Source organism: Canis aureus, chromosome 29 (assembly GCF_053574225.1).
Source record: "Canis aureus isolate CA01 chromosome 29, VMU_Caureus_v.1.0, whole genome shotgun sequence".
Lineage (NCBI taxonomy): Eukaryota > Metazoa > Chordata > Mammalia > Carnivora > Canidae > Canis > Canis aureus.
This window is the reverse complement of record NC_135639.1, coordinates 5,056,345-5,078,608: the sequence shown is the minus strand read 5'-3', so window position 1 is coordinate 5,078,608 and position 22,264 is coordinate 5,056,345. Positions and strand designations below refer to the sequence as shown.

Here is a 22,264-nt window from a genome sequence, read left to right as displayed (position 1 = left end):
CAGCCGCCCCCGGGGCCCCGCTACTCCGCGGAGCCCGGCGGCCGAGGACAGGGCGCCCGAGACGCGCGCCCGCCGCCCGTGCGCCCGGCTGGCGGCGAGGCGGGCGGAGCCCCGGGCCCCGCGGGGCGGGCGGGGGCGGGGCGGGGCGGGGGTGGGCGCTCCGGGGAGGGGGGCCCCCGCCCGCCGAGCCAGCCCGAGCCCAGCCCGAGCCCAGCCCGAGCCCGAGCCCGAGCCCGAGCCCGAGCCCGAGCCCGAGCCGGAGGAGGCGGTGGAAGGAGCCGCCGGCGGCCGCCGCCTGCGCGCGGGGCTGCACCGCGGCGCGTCCTCGGGGTTCCTGGGCTGCAGGCGGCGCTGCGCGGCCCGGGAACTTGTTGAGTCTACCCCGGGGCCGCCTCCCGAGCAGCTGCAGGGAGGGGGCGCCGGGGTCGCCGGGCACCGTGGCCCGCTTGCGGCCGGCCGAGGGCTCTGGGATCCTGGAGCGCGGGGGGCGGGGGCGGGGGCGGGGGCGCGGGGCGGAGGCGGAGGCGGCGCCCCTCACCTGCGGCTTGCTCGGCGCGGCCCAGGGCCGGGCGCGTGCTCGTGTGCGGAGCCCCAGCCGGGGGCGGCCTCGCCCAGGGGAGGCTGGCAGGCAGGCCCGCCGGGAGGGCTGAGCACCGACGTGGGAGTGCCCCCTGGGTCGGCCGCCCGCTGGCATCGGAGCACTCCGAGCCGGGCGCCAGCTCCGCTCCCCATCAGACCCCCTCCCTCCCTGTCGCTCACACCACCCACCTGCAGACGCCACCGGGGTAGGTGTCCTTTTCCTTGCAGGGCACAGTTGAGCGCACTTGGGGAGGAAGAGATCTGGGATGCACGGGGAGCTATACCCCACCCCCTCGCCCAATCCACCCGATCCACCAATGGGTACTAGTGGGTCTTCTGAGTGAGCTCGCAGCAGCTGGGCCCCCGGGCCTCCCTGAGTCCTGGCTGACCCTGGTGCTTGGGCCTGAGACTAAGCAGCCAGCCGGCCACAGCGGGCTCCCTGAATTTTCTCAGGCTTGGGGCTCCGAGTTCACTCTTCTTGAACATATTTGAAAGCGGCCACACTCATGAGTGCGTCTGTTTCCCAAGGAAGGGCAGAGAAATGGTGGATCCAAGGGCAGCCACATGCTTGGGGGGGTGATTAAGGGGGAGGAGAGGATAAGCACCGTCACCAGTCCTTCAGACAGAGCTGCAGGTGCACACACCTCTCTCTGCCAGCACATCCCGGAGCCCCGGCCTCACCACCAACCCCGTGCCTGGGACCTCACCATTGCTAGTTTCTTGTTCACCGAGCTGAAGTGAACCTAGCACGATGCCTAGTATGTTCTGTTCTACATACGTTACTTTATATGTAACGCTTTATTTGTCTGTACGTGGTGCTTGGGGCATTGCGTCCAATCGCTCCAGAGGAAAAGCATCCTAAGACCTCCTCCTTTCCCCTCTTACCTCGCAGCCTCCTTTGGGACACAAGTCGGCAGTCCTCTGGCATCCAGATGTGCACAGGAAGGGAGCCCTGAACCTGGGTCTCTAAACTCTGTCTACTTTCTTCGATGCTTTTCTACCTCCAGATCCCCGAGTCTGTTTTTTCAGACTATTTACTTCTCTGGCTGACCCACGGTGCTCATGAGAGCTGGTGTATGCCAACACATGTGCAAGCAGCCTGAAGACCTGTACCCCCTGTTCCGGCTGGAAGGGACCTGATGTTGGGGATGTGTAGGACTTGGGGACATTTGAAGCCAGGTGGAAGGGATCCTTGCCATGGACCGCTCCAAGATACATCCCCTGGGGAGGTACTGTTGCTACGGCGGGCCCAGTATTTCTCCCAGTGGTCTGGGGAGCTTTCTGTAAATCTTGCTTTATTGCTAATCCATAAAATCGAAATCTGCCTTCCATCCCTTAAACATGTCACTGTAAATAAAACTGCCGGGAAATACTGGGATTGTGCTGGTAGTAATGGGCAGCTATGTTTTTAGGGACCCGGATTAAAAACAGATAAACACAAATGCATGCACAGCAGGACAGAACAGAGCCATGGGGGGCAGTGTTAGCTGGCAAGACAGTGGCTCCAGGGACAGTGTTATTTGAGATACACATGATGTGTAAGTAGGAAGAAAAACTGTAAGTGGCAGGTTAGAAAACCCACTTATGTGAAGAGGAGAGTTTAATGAACTTCTTAGTATTATCAAGACTATCTCTGGGTGTTCAGTGGTTTCCTAGACTCTTAGTTTTTCAGTTAATCCAGGTCATTGGTATCCTCCTCCTTTTTTGAAGTAGGAAGCCTTTTGTTTACCGTATCACCTAATTGCAAATCTTCACATCACAAGCGTAAACACTGGCAAAAACTTGTTTCACTTTGCCTATGGTGGGATAGTCCACATGGGTGAGGCTGATGGATTGTCACGTTCTCATCTTGAAAGCAGACACTGTGAGGGGCTGACCAGGGAGACAGGGGATTCGTGAATGCCATCTTCCTGCCTGAAGATGCCCCGCTGCATTACCACTATTGAATTTTTTTTTTTTTGCAGACAAGACTGGTGCATGTTTTTAGGGTCTAGGATTAATTGTGATGTTCCGTTTCTGCAGAAGAGTTAAAGGTGGCAGAGAGTAGGTTCATTTTAGGACTCGATTAGGTAAAAATTGGTTCCTTGCATTTTGCTTCTGATTTTTGCTGAAAAAGATGGGCTTGTGAAGGGACAAATAGCTACTCTTTAAGTAGGGTCTTCTGAAAGCAGAAGCCCCCAAAAAATAAGAGACAAGAACGTACAAGAGAGATGGCTAAAAGCCTAGCCGAGCCTCTCTCCTTTTGCCTTCTCGTGCAGAGAATTACCAGATGCCAGCCCTGCTGTTGAGTTGAGTCACCGGAGGTCTCAATTTCCACCTTAAAAAAGACAAGAATATGCAAATCAGAGATGGATGATGATGTTGGTAACAGTTTTGCCCCCCTGAGTTCCAAACTGGAAATAACTCAGGTATCTATGAGCAGTAGAATGGATAAGAATTTCCGGGTTTCCTCATGCAGTGGATGGAGTACCACACAGCAAGGGACAGAACCGGTGGCTGATGCGTGCAGCAACACGAATGCCGTTCACAAACATGCTGCAGAAGCAGCCAGACCCGAGAGTGTACGTGCTAAGATGCCATTTCAACGAGGCGCGAGAATGCAGAAAAAGTAACACGTCAGTATGGTGGTTACCCCTGCCCTGGGCCCCACCACCCCACCTGGTGCTGGGTTGTCTGATGTTGAACTCGGTGGTTGCACACCTTGTTCGTATGGGAAGGTTCACTGAGGCGTTCTTTTTGGCACGCGTCCTTTCTGTCTGGGCCTCCTCACTGCCCTTGCAGCATCCACGCATGTGCTCCCCGGTCATGTATCCTTGCAAAGGAACCGGCCTACCAGTCAGTGCAGTTCGCTTGCTTTGTTGCTGATTTGATAAAATGGCTGAAGCCACTTTATCTCCAAAACCCAAGGTGGGAGAAAAGAGGGTGCCTGTACACACACTGCTGCGATAGGTGAGACTTTTTGTCCAGCTCTGGACTAGAACTTTCCTCGTCGGGAGGCTGCCACTGAGCACCTGCCTGACTCTCGCAGGCCGCCATCATGGCGTTCTCTCTGGACGGGGTTTCCCTCCCTTGTCCTTGACTGTTCTGAGTGACTGTCAGGTGCGCCGGTGTCTGTGATGGTGGGTTACACCCTCCCGTTCAGAAGCTGTGGTAACAGATCGGCTGCACTCAACCCCTACAAAGGAGAGGTAACTCAGGGCGGCCTGGGCCTCGAGGAGAGATCAGTCACACCTGGACGCTCCTCTTTTCTCTTTCAAGAACAAGACATCCTGCTCAAAGGGGCTCCAGCCAGACCTCATCTTTTGCCTAGAAGACTTGAGAGAAGCCCTTCTGAATCATTTCCTTTGTTATATTCTGCTCAAGCATTTACTCTCCGCTTTCTGGACTGACTTTCTGAGCAAAAGAGTCTCCCTCTGTGTGAAGCCCCATGCCTGTGGCTCTTCCATTGTCCTGGCAACAAAGCTGTGTTTCCTCCTGGTGGGCAGCGGAGCTGTGTTTCTGAAGTGCTGGTCCATGCTCCGGGGGACTCTTCCCCACCCCAAATTTCTTTTCCTTCCATGATGAGCGACTAGAGATGGGTTTATTGGCCTGGAATACAATTTGGTTTGGAAAAACTGAGCATCACACAAGATTAGTTGAAATCCCTGGTTTTCTATTATGCATCATTGTGAATCTGATTTATCTGTAGAAAATGGAATGGTTTTATTTGTCAAGAGAACAAAGGTGGCTCTGGGTTTCCTTTCACGCATCGTACAACAGGGGCAGTAGTATTTAGAGATAGTGAAGAGGGGACATGTGCCTCTGGCTCGCTCCCTTCCTTCCTTTAGCACCCCTGATCAGACCCAGAGGCTTCCCCCTTCCCCCCCATTAAGTCAGTAACTGCCCCTCATTGCTGATTGAGGAGCGCGTGGACTGTGTTTTGTTGGTGGGGTTGACGGGTCTCCAGGGCTTTTTCCTTGTCCAACTCTGACCGCCTCTGCACGAGGAAAAGGCTAAGGGGCTTTTCTGAATCCTTTCTGGGAACACCGGTATCCATCTGAGCTTGCCAAGGGCAGCTGCTCCTCATCCAGCAGGTGATGTGCCAGGCCAAAGAATGATACCTTGGACCAGAATTAGGTCAAGAAGGGATAAAACTTGCTTTCAGATTTCCGTGTCTGCTCTGCTAATCTACTTTGCGGGTATCAGGACCATTGACGGCCCTCCCTTCCACGGCCGTCTGCCCCCACGCACACAAGGCCTCTCTGCGTTTGGGCGGCCACCGCGGGGAGGCCTGAGGTCTGGCACAGCACCTTCTGGTAGAGGTATTCCTGCCTGCCATCCATATGCACCTGAGCTTCATAGACCTGAAGGTGGGATAGGGAGAGGGGGAGAGAGAAGACAGCGGGATGCTCTTCCGTAGAACTTCTCTGACGGTGACAGGTCACTTTGGTTGTTCATCTGCAGTGCTGGGTACACTACGCAATGTCTCTTTTTCTCCTCGCAGGACAACCATGAACTGGATATTGTTAAATTATTTTCATAGATAAGGAACAGAGACTTATGGTAATTTCTCCAAGGTCACACAGCTAGGAAGTGATGAAGCCTAGATTCAAATCTAATTCTGCTGGATGCCCCAAAGCAACAACCCGCCCAGGTTCATTATTTAGATAGGAACTTGAGTGTTGTTCAAGGGCACATGTTAGAAGTTAGTGTTTCTATAAATTACTCGGTGCTATTTAGACACGATGGCCCTAATTGAGAATGTCATTAACCACTGGCATGCTCTCCTGGCACTTACCTGGCCCCGAGCAACAGCAGGTACCTGCGTCCAGAGCGTCACCGTCCCTTCCACTCCTTTTGTGGTATTCGTAGAAACCTCTCATGGGACAGATCCTGACTAGAAGTGTTAACTGTTACCATCAAGCAGATAATACATCTAGGCTGACTAAAGAGTGTCTTTGAGCGAATGTTCTTTTACCTTTCGTAGCTATGCTTCATCTTATCACTGTATCAGTTATACTTTGAAGTCAAAACAGTCACTGGAACAGCAGTGTACCATAATCAGGGCACGTTTGGGTAGCCCTTACGCTTGTCCAGTATCATCTCAATATTGTAACACATTTTCTTCATTGAATAACAATAGTTGTCCTTCTCTATTGATCGATCGACCAACAAAGACCATTTCACATTCTTTGGGTGCCAGTGGTGGTCTCATCACCTGACTTGAGATGTATTGTTCAGTCCTGTCGATTATGGACGACATGGTAGCAAGCTACCGTATATTGGAAAGCAGGCATTTTGCTTTTTAAATGCTGAGTTCCAAATGGGAGTAGTACAGAATTGTTTAAAAATCTCCAATTGCACCTGATGACCTCTAAGGTCACTGGATTTTCAGTTCCGTATTTTTTGATAAACAGTTGTTTTTTTTGTTGTTGTTGTTTTTCATATCATTGAATCCTTGGAGAATTAAGTAGGTCATTACTTTAATTCCATTGCTCTGTAGAGTTGCAGGTCTCCCATTTCCTATTTGCCTAATTTGTGGTTTGGCACATTCTGGAGCTTTGCTGAGATCTAAATGCGTGCACTCCCTTACATGCTCACTTCGGGGTTGCCATTCATTAATACTAACGTCCTTTTAACGGATGGTAAAGCAATCATCAAGAACACATTTTAACATGTTTCTTATGCAACTTTAATTGTCCCTGGGATTTTAAGAAAGCCGGACATTTTGATTTTAAATGTTGCTCAGTAGTCTTTCTTAAACACAAATCCAATTTGGCTCATTGGTCAGTGTTCGTGCTTGGATAGTAGATGTCCCGGTTTTCTCAATCCCAGTATCCCAACCATCACGGTTCTGTGGTAGGTCCTCTCCCTTCCCTGGAAGGAGAACTCTAAGCAGCCCCCAGGCCTCTCAAAGTCAGGAGATGGAAGCATCTTCATATCCCGGAGTGTGCATTTCTTTTCAGTGAAGGAGGCAGATCACACAAAGCTTGCCCTGTTGGGGCTCATTGATTGGCTCTTTTGGTAGATTAAGAGAAGAAACTCGAAAATCATTGTGTTTCTTTAACAAATATATTTGAGATGTGAATTTGAAGATGGTCACTGATAAGATGAAATAGCATTAGCAGAAAAATCAGTTACTCAGCAAAAAATTGAGAGGAGGGCAGCCCCACTGGCGCATTGGTTTAGCGCCGCCTGCAGCCCAGGGTGTGATCCTGGAGACCCGGGATCAAGTCCTACCTCGGGCTCCCTTCATGGAGCCTGCTTCTCCCTCTGCCTGTGTCTCTGCCTCTCTGCCTCTCTCTCTCTCTCTCTCTCTTTCTCTCTCTTTCTGCGTCGCTCATGAATAAATAAATTCAAAAAATTGAAAGGAAATCTTAATTTGCGTTACACGTGTTCTCAACCTGAGCCCACACAGAATTCGGTGAATATGAAATGTTCATCTGGGGTTGGACAGTTAAGCTGTAAGTTGAGGATTCCAGAGGCTGTGACACGTGGGTCCCTAAGAGGCCACTTTTGGACACAGTTCAACGTGTCATCATTGTGCGAGATTTGTCCCTGCTCTACCCATTTTGTACGTGAGCGCTCTCTGCCCATTTGAATGTGGATCACTTTGCTCTGTTGGATCAGCATAAGCAAATGCAAAATTGCCCTTTTATTAGGATGTCTTAGACCGTGAGCATTGTGCCCTCAAGTTCTAGTAGAAGATGAAATTTATTGATGATTTTGTTCACTGCATCCAAGTAGGAAAATGAAGAAATTTATTTTAATGGTACCTCCCCCTCCCCTTCTCAGCAGAGTAAATATTGTCACATGAAATTGCTGATGATACTTCCGAGTCCCTTAAAATAAGACTTGTGATTCATTCACACCATGAAAATAGTAAAGAGCCAACAGCTTCACCTGCAGATTCATAAGTTATCGGCTCCTTCCTTTTTGGTCTCTGGGTGTTAATGAACATTTTCACTTCTGGAGCTTTCTCTGCTTCTCACTCCAGCAAGGACGAGGAATAAGGGTTCTGGATATCTGGTTCAAGCTCTAGGACTCAACCACAGGAATCCCATGTTCAGACTCTACGGTTGTGAGCAAAGGGAAGGAATTCCATTGGAAATTTTGGACAGCCTCTCATAAGAAAATGGAGTACCCCGTCCTGGTTGCGTGAGCAGACTGAGGCCGATGCCCACACCCTAGAGCAGATGACTTTCCGAAGAAACGGTTTCCTCTTGGACCTTAGGCACGTATAGAGCTCTTTGTTGAATTCTTGCTTTATTGATGGAATATATACTTTGTTAGTACTTAAAGGACATTTTAAAACATTGCCGAAGTGAAATCAGCTTAAGGTGTGAGACATATGACAAGTGTTGAAATGTGGCTGATATTCGCCATGAAATTTAAACAAGCTCTGCTAAAGCAGAAATAATATCTCTATACCATGTAAAATGCAAAGATCTCCTGTAGACTTGCCTATTCTCTATTTCTTGACAAGCATGCATAATCTCTACATTTACATACAGAATAGAATCAGTATTTTTAAAGTTATTCATTCATGGGTGTAGCTCAGTTTCAACAAACCCCTCGAATGAGAGTATGGCTTGGCAACAGGTCCGCGGTCAAGTTTCCCCGTAACAAATGCTCATTTTGAATAAGGCTCCCTTCAAATAACCGCTGCCTCTCATGCACTTACAGGGTTCCTGCGTGTCAAAAATTACTTAATATGTGACTCTGGAGATTTGCATCTCTTTTGTCAAGTGTGATCTACCATATGTTCTCATATATGTGCACATAAGAATGCATGTGCATGCTGGCGGTTTCCAGAATTGTTTGTCCTGGATTTCTGCACATGTTCCACTAGGAAGATGGTCCAGGCGTGATTAGGGCTGCCAGAGGAGGATGTGGGCCAAGTTCCCGAAAGTCTCCTTCTAACTTCTGGGTGACATTTCCTCAGGAGAAACCAGAGCTCAAGAATTAAAGAAGGCAGCGCATCTCCCACAGGGCCAGGCTCTGTGCTCGGAGCATTACACATTTTTCTCCTGTTTTCATCCCCTCAGCGATGTTAGGAAGTCCTAACACATGACATGTTCATGTGATACGTAAACTGAAGGGCTGGTTGTGTAGGTTGTGTGAAGGAATCGTGGAAGATTCCTTGCCAATACCTCCTGTCAAAGTTTTAGTAAATTGGAACTTATAATGTGCTTTTCTGAATATTTCTATAGATCTCGTCCAGTTCGACTCAGTTTATTCCTGATTTTTTAGGATAGCCAACACCCTGTTCTCCATAATATAGGCACAGTGGACCCGTGGACAATGTGGGTTTGAACTGCATGTTTCCACGTTGTGTGGATTTTTTTTTTGATACAGTACTATAAATATATTTTCTCTTCTGAGTTTAACTTATTTCTAGCTTATGTTATCGTGAGAATATATTTGTTAATACAGCTAACGTATAAAATATGTGTTAATTGGATGTTTATGTTATTGGTAAGACTTCCAGTCAGCGGTAGGCCATTCGTAGGTGAGTTTTTTGGCGATCACAAGTTACACGTAGACTTTCCTCAGCGTGTGCATCACCGTACGTCATCTCATGTTGTTCAAGGTTCAACTGCAGACTTAATGACTTATTGAATATTTTCTTTAAAATTTATGCTAATTTCTTCTGGATAAAAGATAAGTCTTAGCATCTCAGGGGCCTATTTTCTATGAGTGTAGGCTGGTTTTGGGTACAGTTCCTCCATAACTATTATTACACTCTGGACCTTCATGACGAAATAGAAAACACTGCTACCCTCATTCTCCAGTCTTCACTGAGCTAACTCTATTTATGCCAGTCGGTCCCCCCACGCCAATCGGTTCTTCTATGCCGGTGATTGTTTTACAGTCTTATGTGAATCAGCACCTTAATCATCCTAAAATCTCTGTATATCTAAATACTGTTATCAACAAGGTTTGTCAGATGAGGAAGGAAGCACACGAAGGTCAACAAATGTGACGATGTAAGCCTGGAACCTTCCTTAGAAACCACTGCCGAGGAGTTGTGGAGGATTTAGGAATAGCCTCTGGAAGTATTCGGTAATAATTTAACTTTCCGTGAAGCAAAATATAGACATATTTTGGCTTTGTGTGTTTTTAACTTGTACCTGAATGAACCAATGCCACTTTTGGGAGACCTGGAATTGCTATCTCCTTTTTCCCAGGTAAACAGAATAGCATTCATTCTTGAACATGTTAAGAATGTGGGTTGAGTGTCACACTTTGGGATTGCCTTCATAGACAATTGACTTTACCACCTAATTATTGATGGGAGGAATGGTTTAAGGCAGTGGTTATAGACTCTTTCTTAGAGAGTTACATAATAAATATTTTCGACTTTGTCGGTCATACTATCTCTGGCGTGAAAACTCATCTCTGCTGTTGAAGCAGGAAACAGCCATAGAAAATAGATAAATAGTGAACATGGCTGAGTTCCCATAAAATTTTATTAAAATCAGAGAGTGGCCAGATTTGCCCCACACTGTAGTTTGCTGGCCTCTGTTTTATAGCATTTGTCCTTCTGAAGAATTTTGGTGCCATACGTGGACCTAGTTTTAAGGATGAATTAATAAAGCATTTGATTCATTATAGGAAAGTGTTTTCCTACTTTTTGCTTCTCACATGTGCTAGAATCTAGGAAACCTGCCTCATAGGAGATTTGAGCAGAATTCGATCAGTGTATTCTATCAAGGATGACTTCTGGTGAGGGGTACAGTGATGGAGCTCTTTGTGTGTCTTTGAGTAACAATAATCGGGTGCCTCAAGACTCACGTTCTTGGGAAAACAAGAAAAATTAAAACTGGGAATGGCAACATCTTTGTCATTGCGTGCTAGAAGAACTTTGCTTTGCTGGTTATGAGAATATTGGAACTAAAATGCAGTAGGTTCTTCAGTGGGAAAGCCATGTATGCCAGGGGCCTTTACCCTATTGCACCCTCCCCCCCCCCCCCCCCCGCAGAGAACACTCTGTAAGTCAAGACAAGACAATATTGGACAGTTAATATTGGATTTTCATCTCTGGCTGATTTATTTAAGTACTTCGTGAAACCAAATGGAATATCTTTGCTCTAGGCTTTTAATCCTAGAGCTTTTATGGTGACTAATGTATTTTTTGTTGTTTTGATAGCTTCCAAGCAATTGAAATAAATAGTTAAGTTTCTGTAATTGTTCTTTGTACACAAGTGAAAAATGCTTATTAGCTTAATACGAATTTTCCACTAAAGGATCAATAATCAGTCAAATATCTTCAGATTTGACTATCACAAGGGAGCAAAGATTCCATGACCTATACTTTTTACAACATGCCAAAAAGGCGATGTAGTGATTGTTGCACCGACTTTCATTTTTGTCAGTACTGTGTCATCCGTTAGTACTTTGCAAATTCTCTAGAGACATAAGATAAACTTTTGACTTTTATATAGCAGCATTTTTGTGTTGCCTGTCATGAGGACTGTGGAGCGCCTTTATTGATTAAAATTAGTTCCTGGTGGGTCGTGCAATAATTTGCCGAGTGGTCGTTAATATAATCTCTGTGGTGATGGCCATGTGTTTACCTAGCAATGAGAAGCCGAGCCTACCTTCCTTTCTCTCACGTGGGCTTAACTGAAGGAAATGTTTTAAAATTTATCTTCTCGCTGCATAACTCTTGGAAGCACTGAAATTCTGTTGAATATCCAGAGGCAATTCTTTGGTTTTATACTTTGCTGCTGCCGACAACGAGTGGCAGCTTTTGAGAACCGATGAGTCAGGATGTTGAACTCACAGAAGTTAGGAGAAGGGTGAAGTTGCCTTGGGAGTTAGGAACAAATCGGCGTATGTGTGTGTGTATGTGCGTGCGTGTGTTTTAGGGCTTGATTTGGATTTTCATAAAAGAAAAAAAATCAGAGGTCGTTTTGCATGGGAAGATCTCACGTAAGATTTTCTGTCGGTTGGGGAAAGGAGCCTGGACAAGCTGAAGCTTGGAGGAGAGCAGAACCGAGGTGGACCCTGTGTCCCCTGTGTCTCCCTGGTGGCTTCCAGGATTTGCTGGACGTGAGGGTGAGGGCAGGTGTCAGCCCATCACCAGATCGGACAGTATGTTACGGTGCGTCCTGCGGGGAATCGGCGGAGGAGGAGGGCTTCCCGGGGCTCACCAGATCCATCCTTCCTTTTTCCTTGGGCAGAGCTGCCTTGCGTTTTATAGATGATGGGTTTGGAAAATGGAGAAATAGTATAAAGGCAAGAAAGTGATTCGTACCAGTCGGTTGGTCCGTCAGACAAGTTGTAAAAATAAATATGTCCCACAATTGGGCTATTAAGTCTCAGATGTAGGATTTCTTGAAAGAATGTTGCCCATGCCAGGGGTGGGAATAACAGTCCCGAGTGGGCCTGCCTGCCTCTTTCGGGTCCCATGTGCTCCCAGATACGCAGAACCCGAGCACCTGCCTTCAGCCGGGGGCCGCTTACTGAGCCGCGTCATTTCGACTTGACTTCGCCGTCCTGGGGCTGCAGCCTCCCCCCACCCGCTCTCCTGTTTTCCCGGGACTAGGGCACTTGGCTCAGGAACCGCAGGCTGGGCTGCTGCGAGGCCCGTGGAGTCCTCAGTCCCTCCCCGTCGTGGCTCGGACACGTCACCCTGCTGCGTGCCACTCTTCTTCTTCTGAAGTTTTCAATCAGGAAAAAAAAAAGATAAAAGAGAGGAAAGATTTCTGTCTCAGTTTCTTGGTTCCCTCGCAGTGAGAATGAAACTTTTTATGAAGTCTTAAATTTGGTGGTTCTTGTCCTGTTACCTCCGGAAACCAGCGTCAAGACTCCGTTCTGCTGCCGGCCATAGGCGCAGTGGGCCCCGCAGCCCGGAGCGGGGGGCGAACGACTCCCGCAGAAGCCGTGGAGCACCGCGGAGGGGACAGGAGGCCCTCGAGCCACTGTAAAGGGACCCGTGCCTGAGAACTCATCCTGCAGGAGGGAGGACCCCGTGCAGTTGGATGATGCTGGTGATACAGTCGGGGGCAGGTGCTCTCTGGGATTACCGGGAAGGAAGTCTCCGGTTGAGCTCAGGACTGCAGACAGGCGGACCTACCGGGAGCCACGGCAGGCTGCTCCTTTCTCCCTCCTCCTCTCCCTCCTGGGCCTCAATCGGGCTGCACCTCTGGAAGCTGAGGGCACAGGCCCTGGGGTGCGCCGCTGCTCTGTGCTCTGCTAGTGGAGGTTGGGAGCAGGATGACCTCTGCTGGTCTCTCTCTTGGTTTTCTTCCCCAAGGATTCCTCCCTGCATGAGATTGAGAGCCTGATGCAGATCCTCTCCCTCTGCTGCATTGTCCAGGGCATTACTAAAATTTTTTTAAAGGCATGAATTCCAAGCTCCGGGGGTCCCCAGGGCCGATTGCAAGATGGGACAGGGGCTTCTTGACTTAGTGCACGACAGCCGGCCCCCCTCCCTCTCGCCCGTCAGAGCTCCAGCCGCCCACTGAGCCCCGCACACCCGGGGCCCGGAGGCAGCCAGGCAGGGCCAAGTGCGTCATGCTGGACAGAAGGGGGTTGTGGGTCTGCCCCGTTGGGCAGGACATTGCTCTTGATTTACTCGATGGGTTACAGGGTTGGTCCAGGGTTCCCGGCAGATGGTATCACATATTTTTAGGGGGAGAAGTGCTCCGGTCAGGGTGCTCTGAAGATTGACTCACTGACCTGGGCAAAACCTACATCCAGTGGTCTTTACAGAGGTCTGTGGATGACTGCGTCTCCCACTTCGTGAATCTGAGGCCTTGAGATGGGCTCTGACCAGTGTCTGGTATTGTCTTATTTGTCTCTGACATTTAACAGCTTTTATTATTGAATTCTTAATACATTGATTTTTTTTATCCTCATAGAAATGGTTTCCTAGTAGAAATGACATAATTGGCCAAATGAGAAAAGTTTGAACACAACATTATGAAAGTTTTCATAATTTCTGTGAAAACACCTTCAAAAGTAATGCATGTAGTTGGTGACACACGAAGGTGGTGTCGCCGGGGTTGGGGAACCTCTCTGCTCACCAGCCACCCCGGGGTGGGGCCCTGAGTCCTCCCAGAGATGTGCTCTGGTGGCAAGTGCTCTCACCCTTTCCTGACTCCGGTCCTTGCCCGTTTCCACATCTCCTCGAACCTTGCAGATTATTTCCCGTCAGCACGACAGCCAGCTTCGTGCACCAGAGCACACTACAGGGCATGTTGTAGTTCCCAGGTTGGAAAATAGTGCCACTTAATAGGATTCAAACCTGCAAACAAACGTGCATTTACTTTTTGAGAATACGATGTGTTTTCCTCCTTGAAGAAGTCAATGCTTTGGAAAAATAAGCATTTATTACAGAATTATTCAAAACTAGTTTTCATCTTGGCAATGTTTGAAAATCAATGTTATCTCACTTAGCTTTTAAGAAATACCCATCACAAGTGATCACAATTTTGATTATGGGCATTTTTTTTTCAATGACGTGAAGGTTAATGTCCTGAAGGAAGAAGCATCATGTAACCCTTCCACGGACTTCCCAGCTGCTGCCTGCCCAGCCCTCCCCTTGTGTGTCTGCTTGGATCGAGTATGAAATTCTTTCAAGATGCAATTTGGTCTTTGTACTCATGTGAAAAAAAGTCTTTAGAAGCAGACGTACACAAGGCCACTATGTGACGACCCTGGTTGCATTTCAAGAAAAGTGAGACTTTATTAGTTATTTTCTACGTTTGTATTCTTGAGGGGCTATGTAAGCATGTGATAGAATCCAGATGGAATTTGAAAATGAGTTTCCATTAAAAGGTAGAAAGGCTTCCAATTCAGGCATGTGCTGAGTGGGGCAGACTGGGTCCCTTGCTTCCAAGAACTCTTGCTTTATATTCCCTTTGCTCCTGTGTGCTTTTTCCGATCACCTGGTTGAGCTACGCCTTTCCCTGTGGGGCTTCCCTGAATCCCAGTCACTCAGAACCTCTCGTGTCCTATATGAATGTTTTGAGTATTTGTGCAGATTCTTTTTTTTCTCTCACCAAAGGATGCATTGATTGTGTCTATAATGTGCGTGACCATAATGGCAGCTCCTCTCTTAGGGTCTCTGAATGACTTCCATCAGGTCACTGGCTTGTTTGTCAACATCTTTTCATTCCCCACCCCCTGTCCTCTCCCCAAAAGGATGGAGAAGATCACCTTGACTTCCAGGCTGAGTTCCTGCCATCTCCATTCCATAATGATGTTCTGCTTTTTTTTTTTTTTAAATTTTTTCTTTTCAAGATTTTGTTTAAATTCAATTTAGTTCACATAGAGTGTGGTATTAGTTTCAGAGGTATTTAGTGATTGATCAGTCGTATATAACACCCAGTGCTCATTATTTCACATGCCCTCCTTAATGCCAATCACCCAGGCACTGCATCCCGCCCCCTATCCCTCACATCCAGCGACCCTCAGTTTGTTTCCTAGAGTTAAGAGACTCTTAGGTATTATGCTAAGCAAAATAAGTCAGAGAAAGACAAATAACCATATGATTTCACTCATATGTGGAATTGAAGAAACAATGATGGTGTCTGCTTCTTAAATTTCACTTGGAGAAGTGCTTTCAGTTAAAAAAATATATATTTTTTTTACTTTTTGCTGTCATAGGTGCTTTTTATAATATGTGATAATATTACAGTGAAAGGATGCATGAAATCAAATCTCCTCACTTCTCTGCCCAGCACCCCTTCCCGCCCACTCAGGTAGTTAACAATGCGGACAGCCTGGCATTTTATCTTTACGCACCTGTCTTCTTGCTCACGAGCACTTAGGCAGTATTTTTATTTACATATATAAATAAGCTCAGATTATTATTGAGAGTGGGAGAGAGGGGTTTCTTTGCTTCATTTTGTTTTTACAATCACCATATTCACGTTACTCTGCATTTTTTGAGTTTCCTTTTTTTTTTAAAGCAGTTTTAGGTTAGGCTCACAGCAAAATTGAGGGGGGAATGCACAGAGATTTCCATGTACACCCTATCCCCACACATGCACAGCCTCCATGACTGCCAAATCCTCCAACAGAGAGGTACATTTGTTAGGGTTGATGAACCCACACTGACATGTCATCATCCTCCCAAAGTCCATAGTTTATCTTAGGGTTCACTCTTGGTGTTGAATATTCTGTGGGTTTGAACAAATTTATAATGACCCCATAATGACCCCATATCCACCATGATGATATCCTACAGAATAGTATATCATTGCCCTAAAAATACTATGTGTCCTCTCCTGCTCATCTATCACCAAAACTCCAGTCTCTGGTGACTGCTGATCTTTTCACTGTCTCCAGAGTTTTGCCTTTTCCAAAATGTCATATTTTTTGGAATCATACAGTATGTCTCCTTTTCAGATTGGCCTCTTTCACTTAGTAATACACATTTAGGGTTCCTATTTCTCTTTTCATGACTTGATAGCTCATTTCTGTTTAGTGCTGAATAATATTCCATTGTGTATATCATAGTTTATACATCTTTCTACTAAAGGACATCTTGGTTGCTTCTAAGTTTTGGGCATTATGAGCAAAACTCCTATAAACATCTATGTACAGGCTTTTGTTTGTATATAAATTTTCATCCAATTTGGATAAATACCGAGGACCACAATTGCTGGATCTCGTTGTAAAATGAGTGTGTAAAGATTTTCTTTTCTTTTTTTGTGTGTGTGAAGATTTTCAAGATTGCTTTTTTTTTTTCATTCAACAATACAATGTGCACAATCCTGCAATCCGTAGATAGAGGTCTACCCCTGGTTTTATTCTATCAGAGTATTCTTTAAACATTTCTCATCATAATAAGCCAAAGGCTATCGTTTCTCCCCTAGTTTATCAGAACAAATTTATTAGTACTAATTGTCTTTGCTGCAGATACATCCATGTTTGTTCTTCCTGGTGGAATGAATGATTTAAACATACTGCTTACGGGTTAAGCATTTTGGGATAGCATCATAAGCAGCAGGTAGGATCCTAGATGAAGAACATGACAGTTCTTCTTTTTTATTCAAAGCAATCAAATGATTATGCTTCAAAAAGGTGATATATCTAGAACATTCCCAAGGATGATCCGATTTATTCTTCATAATATATTCTTATGTCCTTCTGGGCTAGGGTAAAATTTATATGATTTGGAATCCTATTTGGGGGTATTGTCAAACACTTACTGGTCGATCGTGATCAGTTCTACTTAATGGATTGGTCACATAAGATGTGGATTGTGTCACATAAGACCATAAGCTTGTATAATCACAAGCTGAACCGTGTGAAAATGTTTCCCGATAGCAGTGTTGGCAGAAACTTTACTACGTTAATGTACGTTGTGACTTTGCAAAAGCTGAGATAGACCTTAACATTACAGTGTTTCCTGACTTTGCTTACCCGAGAGCTCTTTATTTTTTGTATTTTTGTGAAGCATGCCAGGGCTGTGTTCCAGGGAACACACTTTGGGAAATGACCTCCACTGTTAGCGCACTGCAGGTAGAGCCGAGAGCCTTCCTACTGCAGAGCTTTCTGCCTTTCCACACCTCTTCGTTCGTGCTCATCAACATCCTTCCTTGCTTTCTTTTAAATAAAAATCTATTGCGCACACGAGAGGATCAATTCAAGTATGTACAGTTTGTTTATTTAAGTTTTCATTTTAATTCCAGTTACTTAACGTACAGTGTTAGATTCGCTTAGGTGTAGTGAGTCCACAGTTCCATAGGAATACGTACATTTTAAAAAATAATAAAACGGGCTGTCTGCCACCCCCAGCTCAAGATCCTCAGATGTTCCTTCGTCCCTCAACAATATGCCTCCTCCTTTTTCTGATGCAGTCTTTAGTCAGGTTTTTGGGTTACTTATCTCCTTACTCTTCTGAATAGTTTCATCACATATTTCCATATTCCTTAACAGTATTTTCTTAACGTTTTGCCTGCTTTAGCCTTTCATCCAAATGGAATCATATAATACACGTTTTCCTGTGACGTTATGGTTTTGTGATCTATCTGCTTTGATGGATGCAGCTGTGGCTACTTCCTTTTCTTTAGAGAATACAATTTGAGGCCTAGGATGACATCGCGGCTGGGTTATCCCTTCTTCCTGCATGGATGTGTGGGTGGTGTCATGGTGTGGCATCGGAACGGAGGTGTTAAGGCCACCCATCTGACCATGTCCCTGGCACCCCTATGCCGGGGTTCCTCTATGCTACAAACCCCAGGGTGGAATAGGGAGTTAATATCTACTTAAGGCAGATGCGTATGTAGGCAAGGAGTCCCCAGAGCTTCTTAGGGCCCCCACATCTACTCTGTTCAGTAAAAGTGGCTCTTATATCTGCCTCTGTGATTGCCCCTAGGGCTACTCCTCATTCTCTTTTTCCAACCCAGAATTATTATTATTTTTTTTAAATTGTATTTATTTATTCATGAGAGACACAGGCAGAGGAGAAGCAGGCTCTCCGTGGGAAGCCTGATGTGGGACTTGATCCCAGGACCCCGGGATCACACCCTGAGCCAAAGGCAGATGCTCAGCCACTGAGCCACCCAGGCATCCCCTGACCCAGAATTGTATTTATGCTATTATATTTTCACCTCTCTGTGGGTTGGGGACATATTGGTGACCTGAACCTGGACGTGGTCCTGCTGTCTCTAGCTCCCAGCTCCTCTGGATGCCCAGGGCCTGTGACTAAGACAGCATCCAGCAGCCTCAGCTCACGTCTGTACCCTGTTTATCTTGAGTTCCTGCTAGCAGGGATGAACAGTGATGGATTGTGAACAAATGGCTCTGCCTTGTTTTTTTAGGCCCTGAAATAGACAGGATGGCTCCGGTAATGCTCTTTGACTGATGGGCACTTTTTGTAACTAAAGCTCATTCAGAAGCTTAAAATATGCTTCCACAAGGTTGATTTCAAGATAAATTATGCAGAGCTAAAAACGAAAAGGCAGGAAACCCCTACCCACACATGCGATAACTTACGGACATTTTCAAAATAGTCTAAAGCCAACTTTTTGTTGTTGTTGTTGCAGATGCAAATGAACAAAAACATAAATCCCCAAAACCAACAACAGCAAAGACATCTAAATGGCAGGGCAGTGAGAGCCAGACTTCCTTTTTTATGACCCTAGACCTTCAGCCTAAAGGAACTGCCCTGTCTGTTCTCGTGAGGCTCTGCACATTCATTTGTGTTTCTGCGTTGGCTTATCTGTCCACCCCTTTCCATGTGACATGGAAGCTCGTGGAGATGTTGCTCCCTGGGCACCGTATCCTAGCTGTCCCAGGAGGATTTATTCACAGGGGGTTGGCATTACAGAATCCTTGGTCCCTGGGAGTCCGGGAAGGGAACGGTTGTGCGATTCACTAGTGAAATAATTTTCTAGAAGGTGTACAAGGTGCCAGATCCTTGGGCTGCACCAGGGAAAAGTAAGAATAAAAACTCCCCTTTGGATACAGATGTAGTGAGATGATGGAACACCTGCACCCCAGTGTCCATAGTAGCAGTGTCCACAAGAGCCAGACTGTGGAAGGAGCCCAGGTGGCCGTCGACAGATAAGTGGATAAAGATGTGGTCTATGCACAGTGGAATATCACTCAGCCATCGGAAAGGATCAATACCCACCATTTACAACTGAGGGATATTATGCTGAGTGAAATAAGTCAGTTGGAGAAAGACCATCATCATATGATCTCACTCATATGTGGAATATAAGAAATAGTGCAAGGGACCATAGCGAAGGAGAGGAAATGGAGTGGGGAAAAATTAGAGAAGGAGACAAACTGTAAGAGACTCCTAGCTTTGGGAAACAAACTGAGGGTCGCTGGAGGGGAGGGGAGGTGGGTGGATGGGTGACTGGGTGACGGGCATTAAGGAGGGCACGTGATGGGATGAGTACTGGGTAGTTATACTATATGTTGGCGATTGAATTTAAATGACAAATAAATGGGCTGCCTGGGTGGCTCTGCGGTTGAGCCTCTCCCTTTGGCTCAGGGTGTGATCCTGGAGTCCCAGGATCGAGTCCCACGTCAGGCTCCCTGCATGGAGCCTGCTTCTCCCTCTACCTATGTCTCTGCCTCTCTCTCTGTGTCTCCCATGAATAAATAAATAAAATCTTTAAAAAAAAATTAAAAATAAATTTAAAAAACCCAAAAAACATACAAACAAAACCATTCCCTTTGGAGTCTCTGGTGAGTCACTCATTCGAACCTGTGTGTCAAGGTGTCATTCATCACATCGAGTCTCAAGTTCTCGAGTTGGGAAGTGCCTTCTGTGAGCTTTTCTACTAAACTTTATATAGAAATGAATACTCAGTCCAGAAAGAAAGAAACAAGGCGTTGGAAGAAATCTTAGGTGCAGATGCTCACTGGGCAGACACCAAGGCAAGATTGGTCAGTGTGTGTCTTTTTTTTTTTAATAATAAATTTATTTTTTATTGGTGTTCAATTTGCCAACATACAGAATAACACCCAGTGCTCATCCCGTCAAGTGCCCCCTCAGTGGCCGCCACCCAGTCACCCCCACCCCTGCCCTCCTCCCCTTCCACCACCCCTAGTTCGTTTCCCAGAGGTAGGAGTCTTCCGTGTTCTGTCTCCCTTTCTGATATAGAGGGGAAGGGAGAAGAAATAGGCAGTGTGTGTCTTTAGAAGCATTGCCAGCTTTTAAAGGGAAAACCACTTGCGACTTAGTGGAAACCTGTTATTTTTCCCACGTCATCATGTCTCAGGAGCCCCTACCCTGGAGGTGTTCTTTATGACCATGTGTGGCAGTCTCCAGGCTGGGCAACCTCACTGTTCCATCTGCTGGAGAATGAAGAGGCTAAAATTCACACTCACGCATGAGCAAAAAGCTGCTGTTGATAATTCAAAACATCCCCAACGCCATAATAATAATAATAATAATAATAATAATAATAATAATAATAATAATATGCCCTACCCTCATCTGCCACCGAGCTTTGCATTTGAGGAAAAAGGGGCGTATCTCCATGTACCCGCCTCTATTGCAGACGTCTTGTCTTTTCTCTTTACTTTTCTATTTCTTTTTTTTTTTTTTTAAAGATTTTATTTATTTATTCATGAGCAACACACACACACAGAGAGAGAGAGAGGCAGAGACACAGGCAGAGGGAGAAGCAGGCTCCATGCAGGGAGCCTGATGTGGGACTTGACCCCGGGACCCCAGGATCATGCCCTGGGCCCAATGCAGGCGCCAAACCGCTGAGCCACCCGGGGATCCCTTCTCCTTACTTTTCAATGTGGGTGAAGTTTTGAGACACAAATTAAAAAAAAAAATCCCAAATTGCTAATTTACCAAAAGATTTAGCCCCGAGTTGAAAGGACTTGTGTGTCAGGCATGGCTCAGTGCTCTCCTTTTGGAGTGATTGCAGGTCCCCTGCGGTGTAGGCTTTCCCTTGGAGCTGCTGTCCTTTCCCTTGGGGTAAGAGCACAGCCCCAGGATCCAGCCTGGAGACCTGGGCCCGACCCTCGCATTTGAGAGGTTGGCACATGCCCGTCGGTCCCTAAGCTCTGCTTTGCCAGGTGGCCCTGCAGGATACGCATGTTGGCCGGATAGGACGACTTTTATCCCCCTCTTGCTCTTCTGGTATCCAGCTGTGTCCCCCAGCGGCTGCCAGGTAAGTGGCATGACCGTGCACGTAGGCCCCTGCACGGGGGTCGTGCTTCCTCCATGCGTTGAGTTCCAGCCCTCAGGTATGAGCCACCTCGGGCTCCTACCCTTTGCTGTGGTTTGAGAGTGACACCTGTCACCCCAGTCCTGTCCGCGCGTCTCTCCTGAATGGGAGACAAGTGTGTCCTCTCCCGTTCAAAGCCGGTTGTGCTTGATCCTTCTTCTTGCTCCCCCACCTCCCCGGGACCTGCCTGTTCACCACTCCCCGTCCTCTTGGCGTCCCCTCCAGTCTTTCTGAGGCTGCGAGCACCCCTACCCCCCGCCACCAGCGCGCTTCTCCGGCCCAGGCTGCTCTGTTCTTTCCTGTACTATCGCCTTTCGGCAGCTCCTTGAGAACCACCAGCTGCTGCCTCCATGTCTTTCTTTCTTCAAGATTTTATTTATTTATTTGAGAGAGAGAGTGTGAGTGAGAGCAAGAGAGAGCACAAGCGAGAGTGGGGGAGAGGCAGAGGGAGAAGCGGGCTCGCCCCGCTTGCAGGGAGCCCGAAGCGGGGCTCGATCCCGGGACTCGGGGATCATGACCTGAGCCAAAGGCAGGCGCTTCACCGACTCAGCCCCACAGATGCCCCTGCTGCCTCCATTCCTAACCACACCTCTGACCTTCTCCCCTCTCAGTTCTGGAACAATTCTGTCTTGGGGACCCTGACAGTGTCCTGATGAGCACGTCCGATGCCCTCAGCACAGGGCTCCTCCTCTGGGTGCCTCCCGGGCCTTTGGTTAACCTTTCCCTGTTGCTGATGCACAGACACGAAGGACACGCTTGAGTATTCACTAGGTATCCGACAGTTGCAAAAACAACACTTGAAGGTAGGAACGGTCGCCCTAAATGTATGCTTGAATAAGGTGATAACGCGGAGAGATTAAGTAATTACCTTGTGTTACATTATATATGAAATTATGCCACCAAAATATATGTGTGTGTGTGTGTGTGTGTGTGTGTTAAATACACTGGAATCTCCTATTTTTTACTTCAAGTCCTTATTTCTTTCACCTCTCCGAGCACTTCTTCTCCCTCTTTTCATGGCATTGCTTGGTCGGCCT

At 47.0% G+C, this 22,264-nt stretch overlaps 1 protein-coding gene across 2 annotated transcripts in view; it reads left to right on the top strand.

The window, feature by feature from the left end:
* DOCK1 (dedicator of cytokinesis 1) overlaps positions 1-22,264 on the top strand; it is a 493,559-nt gene that overhangs the window by 256,835 nt on the left and 214,460 nt on the right. The window lies entirely within an intron of this gene.